This window comes from Alligator mississippiensis, chromosome 10, assembly GCF_030867095.1.
Source record: "Alligator mississippiensis isolate rAllMis1 chromosome 10, rAllMis1, whole genome shotgun sequence".
In the NCBI taxonomy this organism is placed as follows: Eukaryota; Metazoa; Chordata; order Crocodylia; family Alligatoridae; genus Alligator; species Alligator mississippiensis.
Genome location: NC_081833.1, coordinates 63076833 through 63089804, shown reverse-complemented (window position 1 = coordinate 63089804; position 12972 = coordinate 63076833). Strand labels below are relative to the sequence as shown.

General features: G+C 43.8%; 1 protein-coding gene across 1 annotated transcript in view; it reads left to right on the top strand.

Moving 5' to 3' along the window:
- The first annotated feature begins 601 nt into the window (after positions 1-601).
- Positions 602-12972, top strand: part of CDH5 (cadherin 5) — a 50499-nt gene continuing 38128 nt past the window's right edge. Inside the window, exon 1 of the mRNA XM_006269822.4 lies at positions 602-784. The gene's annotated coding sequence lies outside the window, so the exon portion shown is untranslated. The remainder of the gene's footprint in view (positions 785-12972) is intronic.

The window sequence follows — 12972 nt, the reverse complement described above, 5'->3', positions numbered from 1 at the left end:
TACATAAAGTGCAAGGCAAAGAAGTTGGCACTGGGCTGGAGACTTGCAACCAATTTCTGTTCTCTGATTTGCTGAAGCCAGATCTATCAAATCTGTACAGCTGTTACCAAGACCAGCATGCGGCTCATCCCAGAATTTCAATATATCCCAGTCCTCTCACACTAGCAAAGATTGGCTCTTAAACTTTTTATAAGAACTCCTGTTTGATGGACTTTCAGCCTTTGTGGGTGGTGGAATAATCCTGGTGGAGAGACGAAAACACTCCCATCTGCCTGATGGGAAAACAAATCTGAAAATAAGCCGGAGACCATACTCTTCAAATAGTGAGAATAAAAATAAAAACAAGTGCTAAGTTAGGATTTTTAATAACCCCTAAAATGAAAATGATCAGTAAGAAAGATACTAAATAACAGCACTGGCTTTATATTACTCTTACAGGCCATTTCCTTTTATTCAGATATGTATTTGTTACACCCTCTGAAAGGCAAGTCTAGCAAAATGACTCTAAGTTTATCTTGTTTCCTCCACTCCCTTTTCTCACTGGCATTACTAAGGTTTGTAACAATAACAGGATGCAGGGATGCAGGATGGGAAAAGCTGACCCCCAGCTGGGAAACCTTGGAGACTGGAAAGCTGAACACTCCCAGTATTACCTAGTGAAATTAAATCCTGATTTTATATCTGTTCCTCACTCTCCGAGTGGTGCTCATGATTTCTGGATATTGTTCATTTCATGTTCTTAATTTGGGATAAAACTGAAGCTTCACCAACTCCTGGGGATCAGGTAAGGGACAGAGGATATTATTACTTTTAATTTCAAGAATTTTTCCTCCCAGATAGCTGACACTTTGGAACTGGCTTGAAGTTATTTGATGATTCTGAAGTTCATGTTCTGCATGTTAGATGTATTTAGAGCACCCTTGGGGCCCAGTATCGCTGGCAGAATAACTATTGACACCAATGGAGTTACTGCCAATTAACACTGAAGTGAGAGGAGAATCGGTTTCTCTACATCTGCATCTAATGGTCCCAGACTGTGAAGAATATTTAGACTCAAAGAAGTGATTCTTTTGGTTCAAAATGATCAAATTATGCTGCCAGTAGATGTTTTCAATAAAACAGAAAAACAGAAATCAATGCAACAAATTGCACTTGGGGACCCTTTAAGAAGGGATTCCAGTTGCATTACAGACAGCAATAGGCTTGATATTTTGTCATTGAACTAGAATACACGATGTTATATCTTGCTTTTTTTAGACATAAACATATTGGATGAAGGTTGCATAGGTCCTTGGCATTCTTTTTCTGTTCAAAATGAAATAGTGGAATTGTAGTACGGTTGGAGCTAAGAACCAAAGGATAGCACCTCTTATGTTCATTGGCTGCCACTAGGCAGATCTGTATGACAGGAGGTTCACTTTTAAAGACTTAGTGACATTTTCAAAAGCAGCTAAGTGACTTATGCTCCTAAGTCTTATTTTCAAAGTGAATCATGCATTTTAGGAGCCTGATCTCCACTAACTTTCAATGAAACTAAGGCACCTAATTGGTTTAGGCACTTTTGAAAATGTTACCTTGGATCATTCAAGTTGTATGACACTCATTTAACAACTAGGGGAAAAACCTCATAGATTTCTCTAGGAAACCTCTGGCTTTCAGCTGTCCAAATTTACCATGTTTTCTGGTAAGTTATTTCATGAAGAAAGCCGTGACACAAGACATCAGTTGAAAGGGTTTTTATGCTGCCATAAGCATATAATGTTTTACACAGGAGATCCCTTGACTAACAAGTTTGCAAAGACAAATGTTTATGAATAAGAGATGAATAAATGCATCTTTTTGGGTTGAAATTATAGTCCATGCGTCAGGAGATATAGTGCCTTACTGTGCTGTGTTTAATGCTGTATAAAGAAAAGGAAAAAATGAAGGCTTCAGGAAAAAGACAGAATAGGTTGAACTTTTGTGAGAAAACCTGAAGAAGTCTCAGCTATTCAAAGCATTGAAGTTGGCTGCTACTGAAGTTAACTTAAGTAGGATTATTTGATTCATTTCTGCCTCTTCTGATTATAACTGCTGATATTATAGTAGTTGTTATTTACATTTATAAAAGCACCTACCCTGTGATTCCTTGTGGGGAAAATTTAGGAAAATCTATTAACAGAAGCAACTCAAGATATATACAAAATCTTAACATGTTAATTAATACTATGAATCAAAACAACTAATACGGCAATACAAATGCTTGCTTTAAAAAGGTTTGGTATCTTTAAGGGTGGCTTTGAATCCTGAAACAAGGGGCAAACTAAAGAAGAAAAGGACATAAGGCTAGGTTTCTTCTGTTTCCGTTCCCCACAACCTACTGAGAACAGTCAAAGAGGTTGCATGCAATAAAACAAATGAACTGGAATACAAAAAATAAACTCTCAGTACTCTGATGCTAATCTGAGCTCTGTATGGAGTGCTCAGATTTATTTGGCTTTGGAAATGTAACTGCACTGCAAACTGAAATATTTTTCAGCTGATGCTTTCCATTTTATAACAATAGTACTTCAACATTATGTTAAAACCTTCATTTCAATATTTAAAATGCAAATTGAGTCACAACAGATCTATTTCATTGAATAATCTGGATATTTTGTATAGGAACAAAAGCTAGGTTCAATACCCAAGGAGAAGTAGATGCAGAGAAATTTTCATTTAAATAGTTAATAGCTTTGAAAAATATTTGCCAAAAGAACATGCCTGTCTCATATCCTGCTTTTGTTGAGAGGAATAGAGCAGCTCAAAACAGGATATAAGTACATGGATTTGTATACTTTCTATCTCAGAAGCTCATCTGGTTTATAGCCCTTACCAAGATAGACTATAAGAATATAAATTAATATTCAAAAGAGAATACTTTCCCTTTTCAAAAGAAAAAGAGAGAAAAAAATCATAGAAATACCTTTTGTTGTCAGGTTACTTATCTAAAACACTTAAAGCAAGCAGATAGTGCATTATTTTTGTGGAAGGGAAAGCCTATTAATGTTTAGTTATGACATATTTTAAAAGTGATTAATCAATATGATTACTGTAGCCATCTTTTCATCATTTTGGTTTCTAGAAATTTATTTCAGAAAGGTCCAAATTGTAATGGCAAGCAGGAAAAGAAAAAAAATCTCTCCTGCTAACTTCATGAGATATCTGTGTTAAGTGGGAATATTTCAAGCTGGGTAAAAAACATAAGATTGACAGGGTACTTTCCATTCTTCTTTCCTGGATGTTTAAAATGAGATGAGCCCTAATAGTTTATCACACAACGCATGCTGGGATGATTAGTTTTCTTCCTGCACTATTATGTGTCAGAAACTGGTTATTTGTACAAATTGGAGATTTGCCAAGCTACAGAGGGGGAAGATTTGTAAAGGCACAAAAAGACACTCAGAAACCCAATTCACATCAACTCAAAGTGGCAGTTGGGCTCTTACCTCCCACTGATGCCTTTGAAAAAGTCCCTCCAGAATCAGACTTGTATGTGAATATCAAAAACACCCTGCTTAGGTCTAGACCCCAAATTTAGTTTGGCTCACTACTAAGAGAAGAGGGTGTTTGCTCAGCGCTGCTGTACAATCAGGTTAATAACTTCTAGTGGTGTTGTGGAGTCAACAAGCCTGGTGGACCTGCCCTAGGACCCTTTCGGCTGCAAACAGAAAAGATTTAGAGTCACAGGGTGATAGGATCAGCAGTCGTCCTATCCCAGCATTGGGAGATGTGAATATGTTGAATCTGTATTTGGGAATCTAAAATTTTTTCTGTTGAATCTGCTAGTGCCAATGCTTGTTGAGTTTTACTTTAAGTCCTCAATATATTCTATGTATGCCTGCCAATCTGGCTGCACTCTTTCCCATGCTTTCGCCTGGAGTCACTTATTTATGAAGGCCTTGGGAGCAGAATAACAAGGATCAGTCCCATAAACTGTGCCATCAGTATATTATTGGATGTGCTTTGTGCTCTAACACCCAGGTGGTAGTGTTGCAAGTGGGAGGGGAAAGGAGAGGAGCTCTACTGGGGCAGCCCTCTCCAAACTGCCTGAGCAATGGCAGTAGGACGGGGAATTCTGGTGCTTTCTCAAAACTTCCTGTGATGTCAGGAACAGCTACTCCAAGCTCTCCAGATAGGAAGGGGATGGGGATGTTTGCAGAGGGTTGGGGGCTGAATCTCCAGCTGGGGGGGCATGGGGAGGATGGAGGGACAAGTTAATGAACACTAATGAATGAAGTAGACTAGTTTGACCTGACTCCAACCACACAATCACTCCAATCAGTGGAATCCCTAAACTTCCTCGAGTACCCGCTTCCAGGCCACCGTTCTGAGGGTGAAGCCTGGGACTGTGGAGCAGTCCACAGCAGATAAGCAGGGATCCTGGTTTTCCATTTCATGGATTGTCCCCATGAAAGGAGAAAAACATGGGTTTTCCCATTGAAGTAAGAAACCGCGGGTTCCCCTTGCAGGTTGGCAAAATTCCAGCCTGTAAGGAGCTGCTCAGGATTGGGGGCAGGGCAACTGGAGGCAGGGGGTGCTACATGCATGTTTGCATGCACATACATGTGGCTGGCAATACAGCTAGGAAGGGTGGTGGAAGCAGCTCCATCCACATATGTCTATGGGATAGGGGGGAGAAGGGGGGCAGCACTGAAAAAGTTGCAGCAGGTGGCAGGAGCAGTGGCAAAAATGGGTTGGCATGGCTGAAGCAGGCAGGAACATGCAACCATGGGGCACGGCCAGAAAGCAGGATGGAGCCATGGTCAGCTTGTCCCAGGGGAGGTGCAGTTCATCCCAGGGGGAATGCGTGGCCTCAGGGCCCGGCCAGGGAGCAGGACTGAGCCACAAGCAGCTTGGTCCTGGGGGGGCAGTTCATCCTGAAGGGGAATGCACAGTCGCACAGCCCAGCTGGGGAGCAAGACAGAGCCACAAGTGGCTCATCCCCAGGGCAGAGGTTCATCCCATGAGGGGTGGCCTCCCACCGCTACGTGCACTTGTGGGGAGGGTTCAGGCCCCATTGTTCACCCAAGTGCCGACCACAGAGAGCAACCCTGTGCATTCATTTTTCAGGAAGGAGCCAGGGCCTGGGGGCATCGACTGAGCTGCCAGCAGGTGGTTTGGGGGTTTTTTTGCAATTTTTGTAATTTTCTTTTAGGGCTGGAAGGGACCTCAGAAGATCATTAAGTCCAGCCCCCCACCCGAGGGGCAGGAAATCAGCTGGGTTCATAGGATCCCAGCAAGATGAGCATCCAATTTTCTCTCGAAGGTGTTTAATGTAGGTGCTTGAACCACCTCCGGCGGCAGGCTATCCCAGACCTTGGGGGCTCGGACAGTAAAAAAATTCTTCCTTATGTCCAGCCTGAAACGATCTTGTAGTAGTTTACAACCATATGACCTTGTCATCCCTTAGGGCACTCTGGTGAACAAACGTTCCCCCAGATCCTGGTGGTCACCCCTGATAAACATAGGTGGCCATCAGATCACCCCTGAGCCTGCACTTTTCCAAGCTAAAGAGCCCCAGGGCTCTCAGCCTGTCATCGTAGGGTCTGCTTCCCTGACCTCTGATCATGTTTTGGGGGGAGTTCCTAACGGGCAGCTGGCAGGGGCAGGCTAGGAGGTGGCAGGGTACCCTGAGCTCCTGGGGCCAGGCCCAGGCAGGAGGTGCTGGCTGCAGGGAGCTTGCAGCTACTCTGCTCCCCTGCCTATGGGACACTGTCACAGAAGCTACTTCTTTCCACACCCACCCCCCTTCCCCACACACTGAGGGCCCCCTCCAGCATGGCTGGGGAGGGGCAGGGAGCTGCAGGTCAGGAATGAGAAGCACTGGCAGGGTTTCCCTCCAGCTCACTGCCTCCTCTTCCACCCCTCCCCATGCCTGCGCCCCCACCACTGCAGTGCCCTGGGCAATTACCCTCTACTTATAGGTTATGGTCGCAGGGCAGAGGAAACTGTACCACCTGCCGGACCCAGCAAGGGGTGTCACCAGCCCCCACCCTATTCCCCAAACCCAGAGAGGTGGCTAGGGTGGTCCCAGCTGTGGCCCTAGCCCCCTCCCACCCTGAAGGGCTGCCTAGGGACTTCTTTACAGCCTGCCCCCTCCAAGCCAGGGAGCCTGCCCCAAGCCTTCCATCCCTTTACACCTCCTGCAGGCATGCCCCTAGCCTCCCATCGCTCCACAGACCCTAGGAGCCTGCCTGCCCCAGTCCTACTCCACATCCTACACGCTGCAACTTCATAAAGTATTAAGCAAGCTTTGGAAATGGGCATTTGGAACTAGCTGACCTGAAACATAAGTAGTTGTAAGAATAGGGGTGTACTAACTGAGAAAGCAACAGTATTTATTTACAGCTGTTTACCTGCATTTAATTCCATTCTCTGTTAATCAATCATATAGATTAAAGAAGCCAGAGAGAAAAAAAGTGTGATAGAAATTGGAGGTTCAGAGAAAATCCCAAGAATTCGTGATAGAGCAGTGAGATGTGTCTTTGTGGTAGCAGCAAGTATGTCATTTTATCTTTGTGTGTCTTCACATGAGCCAGTGGGTTTTATAGTTTAAAAAAAATGTTATAGGCAGTTTTAATGAAGCCTGAACTGGTCATCTCAATCTGACCAGTGGGGTAACTGGTGACCCCATTTAACCAGTTACCCTGGTCTAACCAGTGACACAAGTCTAACTGGTGACCTCAGTGATTTTGTGTGGCTTGGTTCCCATTGTGGACAAATGATGGTTCAGTTCTGGTTCAGGTTCAAATAAATCAGCAGTTCAAACCAGTTCTTAAGTTCTGGTTCAATTCCAGTTCAAACCCCAGTTAGACCAGAAAGCAGTGGAACAGACACCCTGGGAAGCTATGAACTCTCCAGCACTTGAGGTGTTCAAGAAGAGGGTAGTCAGCCATGGGTTAGGGATATGCCAATGCTCCTGCTGAGACTCAGTCCCAGAGGGTCCTGGCTGCGGGGTCTTGCCCCTCCTGTTCAGGGTCAGACAAAAGCTGCACTGGGGTCAGGAATAATTTTTCCTTTGGTCATATCGGTACAGACTGGGGAGGGAGGTTTGCCTTCCTCTGCAGCAGGGGCATGGCCTCTGCCTGGGATCTCACAGCAGCAGCTGAGGGGCTGCACAGAGGAGAGCCCTGCAGGCAGTGCCAGTTGGCACCCAGCAGCCCTGTGTTGCCCCTGGTAGGGCATGCTGCCATTAGCTCTAGGCTGGGCAGGCCCTGTGGTCAGGAGTGAGGTGCACTGGCAGGGCTGAGGGGCTGTGGCTTGGGAATGGGGGCAACAGCATGGGCAGGACCGGAGCACTGGCATGTCAGGGCTGCTCATCGGCACAAATCAGCAGGGGGGAAGCTGCAATTAGACCTGTGTCCTAGTGCAGGGGGTGAGCTGCTGCCAGGATGAAGCAAGTGGGGGGTAGGCAGGAGTTGCAGTTCAGGAGTAAGGGGCACCAGCATGGTTGCAGGGAGTGGGGGGACTGTGGCTTGGGAGTGAGGGGCACTGGCATATCAGGGCTGCTCAGAATCAGAAAGCAGAGGAGACAGCTGCAGCTGGACCCACATCCTGGTAAGCGAAAGGGACAGGGGGCGCTTTGATTTTCCATGATAAAAAAAAAACAAAATCAAATGCCAAAATATTTAGAATTTATTTTATTATAATGATGGAGGCACTGGTAGGCTTCCAAATTGCTTTAAAATTAGAAAGATATAAACAAAATATTGTGTTCAACTGATAGCTATATATATAAGGATGTTTCATTTTAATCACAGAAAAACACAGCTATTGGGTTTTTTATTCAAAGAATTTGGGATTTTTTTTTTAACAGAGAAAACCAATATCCCTGCTGATAAACTACTGAATTTGGTCTATTTGTATCCTTTTTGGAGAAAACAGGGTTTATAGAACTATATTCTCCAAATTCAAACTATGCCCAACTTACATGTTCTCAGCTTTATACTTCCATAGTGCCTAGGAGCCCCATATTTGTAATGAATACATGTTATACGTACCAATATTCATTCCGTTCTTTTTTTAAACCTTCCTTCTGAAACGCCAATAGATTCCACTATACTTTATGTTATACTGTCAACCAACATAATGTTTAAAAAAATCCCTAGACTCCATTAAACAAAGAATTATTCAGTCTGGAAATGACTGACACAGTAGATAGGAAATGTTACACGAATGCAGCTTCCCTTTAGAAAGATGATTAGACCATTACAGAGCTTTATGATGCAAAGCACGCTACTTCACAAACATAGACATAGGTGACGTGTAGGGGAAACATGGGGTGGGGGCATATGCCCCCCCCCGATATTTGCTGTCGGCGACAACTTCATCACCGCCTGCAGGCAATCGCCACTTGCCACTCCCCCATCCCCTCCACCCCACCTCTGATGCCTGCGGGCGGTCACTGTGCCCCCCAGCCTCAGGAGGCATGAGTCATTCATGAACTTAGAAGCTCTGTAGTCTAGTGACTTAGAATTTGCTAATGACCCATAATTAGTATAGTTTCAGTGCTACCAGTAACAAGCCAGGAAGGTGACATACACCTTCAAGAGGAGGAAATGGATAAGCTTCCCCTTTGAAACATGTTGATTCATTGCAAGTGTGCGTGACCTGCCCTTTATTCCCTATATGGTCTCCTCTTTGATTTTACTGAACAAAGATGACATGTTTTCAAAAGAAGCACCCCCCCCCCCCCCCCGCCTCCCTGGTGTCCTTTTTTGATACTGGAAATATGGTAACCCTCCTGGGAGGAGTAGTGAGTGGGGATCTGAGGTGCTGGGGAGGGCAGTGGGCCTGATCTAGGCCACCAGGGCAGGGGGCCAGAGTGGCTACACCTTAGCATAACACGAGCTGGGTAGCACAGACCAGAGGGAATCCTGCCCTAGAGTGGCATAACTTTGAGCTGCCTAACAAGTCCTTAAAACTAGTTTCAGGTGTTAATGGGTGGACAATCCAGGGAGGTAAGAGCTCCAGGAGCCACCCAAAAATACCCTGTAACAAGGCTCTCAGCTGGATGTTTTCTCCATATCTAGATTAGGTTCTAAAATGCAAAGGGCTCAAGTTCTTCAAAGCAAACACAGTATCACCAGCCAAAACCATTCAAAAAGTATGAGTCAGGCTGAAAAAAAACCAAAACAACAACTCAGTGTATAAAAACACAGATCCAGGAGCTGGGGCTTTTTGAACAAAAAAGTATAAAGCTCATGATAAATATAAGGGGAAAAAACCCACTCTCCTACCATGTCATTCAGTTGATTCTCTCATAATGCATGGTGTCTACAACAATGGAAATGCTACATAGAGGGTTTGTGAGCACAGGGGGACTAGAAAAGGTCTGAAAGGTTAATTAGGCCTGTGCTGGAAAACTCTTTAGCTAACTACAGGAAGCAGAGAAGAATGACATGAGTATTTAAAACAAAAAGAATGCTGAATATTATAGGACGCTGGTCCATAACACACCCAATAAAGACCATTATAGATTCACCCTCCCTGATGTCTGCAGCCACCTACTCCTACAGAAAGAATTAGGCACGTGCAGCGGGATCTATCAGAATAGATAGCAATAATATCTTTACTGTTTTCTTTTCAAATTATGACAACAAACGTTAGGTTTAATTACCCTAAGCACCAACATGTAAGAAGCTGATTTAGTTTAAAAGTGCCCTATGAAAAAGATCACGAGGGAGATTTAAAAGAACATGATATTTATCATGTACAGGTGCCCGGATGTTGGGACATTTCCTGATCAACATCCCTTGCTCAGAACTCCACATCCAACTGCTGTATGAAGCTTCTCTGTCATTGAAGTCTGCCTCCATTTTAAAACAAGAAAGCAACAAAAGCTTTGGTTTGCAATACATCATTCTTGCTCCACAGAAAGCACCTTTTTCCTATTTTGGTTTGTACCAGTTCTTACAGCTCAGCTACAGCCTTGGCTAACATATACAAAGGCAAGAGTTAAACATACATTCACTTTATTTTACCACAGATAGAAAAGAGTCTGGTTTCTAATTAGAGCAGGACACAGGGAAGGCTTTTTGTAGAAATTTTCCCTTCTATGCTGAGACAAAAGAACTTGGGAAGTGTTTCCAAAAAATAAAAATAAAAAAGAGCATAGAGGGAAAGAGAATGACTACAGCCAAGTAATAAGGACTCTTGCCTGGGATCACTGCCCTATCCCTCTCCTGTTTCTCATGTATACATGTTTGATTTCTCCTGCTGAAGCTATTTGTTGTCTCTGTATTATTGGACCAGCAAAAGAGAGGTTGACTCTACAGACCAGTGGTTTGGGTACCACGTGGGATACAAAGAGGTAGCATCTGACAAAGTGAGCTGTGGCTCATGAAAGCTTATGCATCTCTCATTCAGTAAAGGTGTACACAGGCATTCAGGGAGGTTAGGGGGCATTAGATTGAGTTAAAAATGGCCACCTGATCTAATGTAAGTTGGGATGCAGGGGGCTAGTGAGGCAGGTTGAGGGAGGGGGCAAGCAGGATGCAGTGGGGTGGAGGGAACAGAGGAGGCAGGCAGGGTCCACAGGGCAGTTAGTGGGGTCTGTAGAGGATATCAGGGAGGGAGGCAGGGTCCACAGGGGCGAGGGGGTTGCTGGGGTCCAGGAGCGGTTGGCAGGATCAGAAGCATCTGCGGGGTCCATGGGGAGGCTGGCTCAGGGGGATGAGGGAGCTCTCATCCCTACCTCGCAGGACTTGGAGTTATTTTTAGCCCTGCAGTCCCTCTAACCCCTGGCAAACCAAATCCCCCCATCCCACCAACCCCTCCAACTTACTTGCTCAGCTTCCAGCACTGGTGAACACCGCTTTCTGTCTGGGATATAAGGGTATTTTTAGACATCTGTGGGACGCAACGCTGGGCACTTTTGAAAGCGTTGCATACATTTGTATAAATGGTGAAACGCGAGTCAGTACTGAGAAAATGGTGGCAGGACGCTTTTGAACTCAAACACATTGAAGGTGTTTGAGTTCAAAAGCGCACCACTGCCATTATACAAATGCAAGCAACGCAGCACCAGGCACGTCAGCTCACACGAGGAGCAGACTCCATTCATCAAGTCTGCTCCGATGCACTGGATCTCCGGTGCATCACAGCATGAAAAGCTATGGGTATAAATGCCCTAAGAGACTAAGGTCAAGTTCCATGTTCCAGTGAATAGTTATTTATATTAAGCAAAAGAGAAGATGACACTAGGGAAAAAGGCAAACCAAAACATCTAATAGCCAAGCAGTTCAGACTGGGAGCTCTACCCAGACATACGTTTGTTGGTGGTTTTCACTATAAAATTCCAAACTGAAGAATCCTTTCCTGATTAACATTTCATCAGAAATAGTTTGTTCTTGCAAAATAAGTATTGCTTTGATGAATCATCATTTTCAACAAAAACCTATTTAATAGAAAGTTCTCAATCAGCTCTACATGTAGGACTTTGGCCAAAGTTTATAAAAAGCAGCCTACCCACATATAGCATGTCTATATGTATAGATAGTGCTGGTTATCATTTAAATGCAAGTTTTACAAGAATTCTTCTGCTAGGTGGTGGAAAGTCTTATGACTATCATATTTCATATACGGTATTTCATATTTCATGGCTGTTGTGTTGAAAATGAGGCCTTCAGCAGGAAGGATGTGTAAAGGAAACAAGATGACTAGTGAAGATAGTTTCGGTCCATCACCCAGTCCGAATTGAACTTTTGTAAAGAATTAGATAAAAACAAAACCCAGACACCGGTGCATTTCTGATATGGAAACACCAGACAAAGTCAGATTGTCAGGGCAAAACCAGTATTCTGCAGATAAAATGGATGCCCTCTAGGTTTCTCCTCAGACTATTATGAAAATAGAAGGGATTTTAAATGATTCCCAGGTCACTGAAACACAAGAGTTCTTCTGGGAAACAGCTGGAGATTCCTGAGCTGATCCCAAAAACTGAATTGCAAGAGACTAAGTAAGACTCCAATGCCAGAGCAAAAAGGAGATGTGCTTAGAAGGAAGAGTTACCTGAAGGGTTAGGGACAAGAAAAAAGACTGTGGATGCATCTACATGTTCATTAACGCGCCATAGTTGCTGCACATTTACTTTAGTACTTAACGAAATACTAATTGAATGTGCAGTAACTACCAGGGCATGGCTTTTTTTGTGATGCTTAATGATCAATAGCCTAATAACATTGTGCAGTAGGTTATTAGCATAGCTTTTGACCAGCACACTTCACACTACTGCACAGCGTTATTAGGCTACCGCGCAGTAAGCGTCTCATGGAGACGCGCCCACTATATCCTAAAAAATCAGTGAAAATCTTCAACTGGGAGAAGGCCTTATGCACACTCACTACCTTTTACATCTAAGTGTGTAAAAAGATAACACTTGCTTGAGTTTTTACTCCCTGCTCTGCAACTTCTTGTCATTTTTTTTTAAACAACTTTCCAGATCCAGTAAGTTTATTAATATCTTCCCTGGCTATATTTGCCCCTTATTTTTTACCCTTTCTGAAGGAGAAATCCTAGGGAGAATGTTGCTGTTAACTTTACTTTCTGTTTTCAGTTTGCATTGAATGCAGCTCTTTTGTTCCAGAGTGATCTAATAAGATGGGTGGAGGTGAAAAATAATTCAACCGTGAAAACACAGCCTGGAGTTTGATTGCATTTGGCCATTGTCATCAAAACACTCATGGCCAAAATGTAAATCTTGTATCACTTGCAACTTTTCCCCCCACAATATTTTCCAGACCAAGAAATCACATTAGTCATAGGTCCCATGAGCTTGCTGATTTTAAAAATGGAATCCTCTGAATCAACAAAATACGAAGAGCTATGTGACAGTATAAATAATATACGGAGCTAACTGGAAGTATTCTGCTTCAAAACAAGTCTGCTGATCTGTTTGTGCACATTAAATAACAGAGTATTTGGTTTCTTGAGAGTGGTTCCACCCACCAC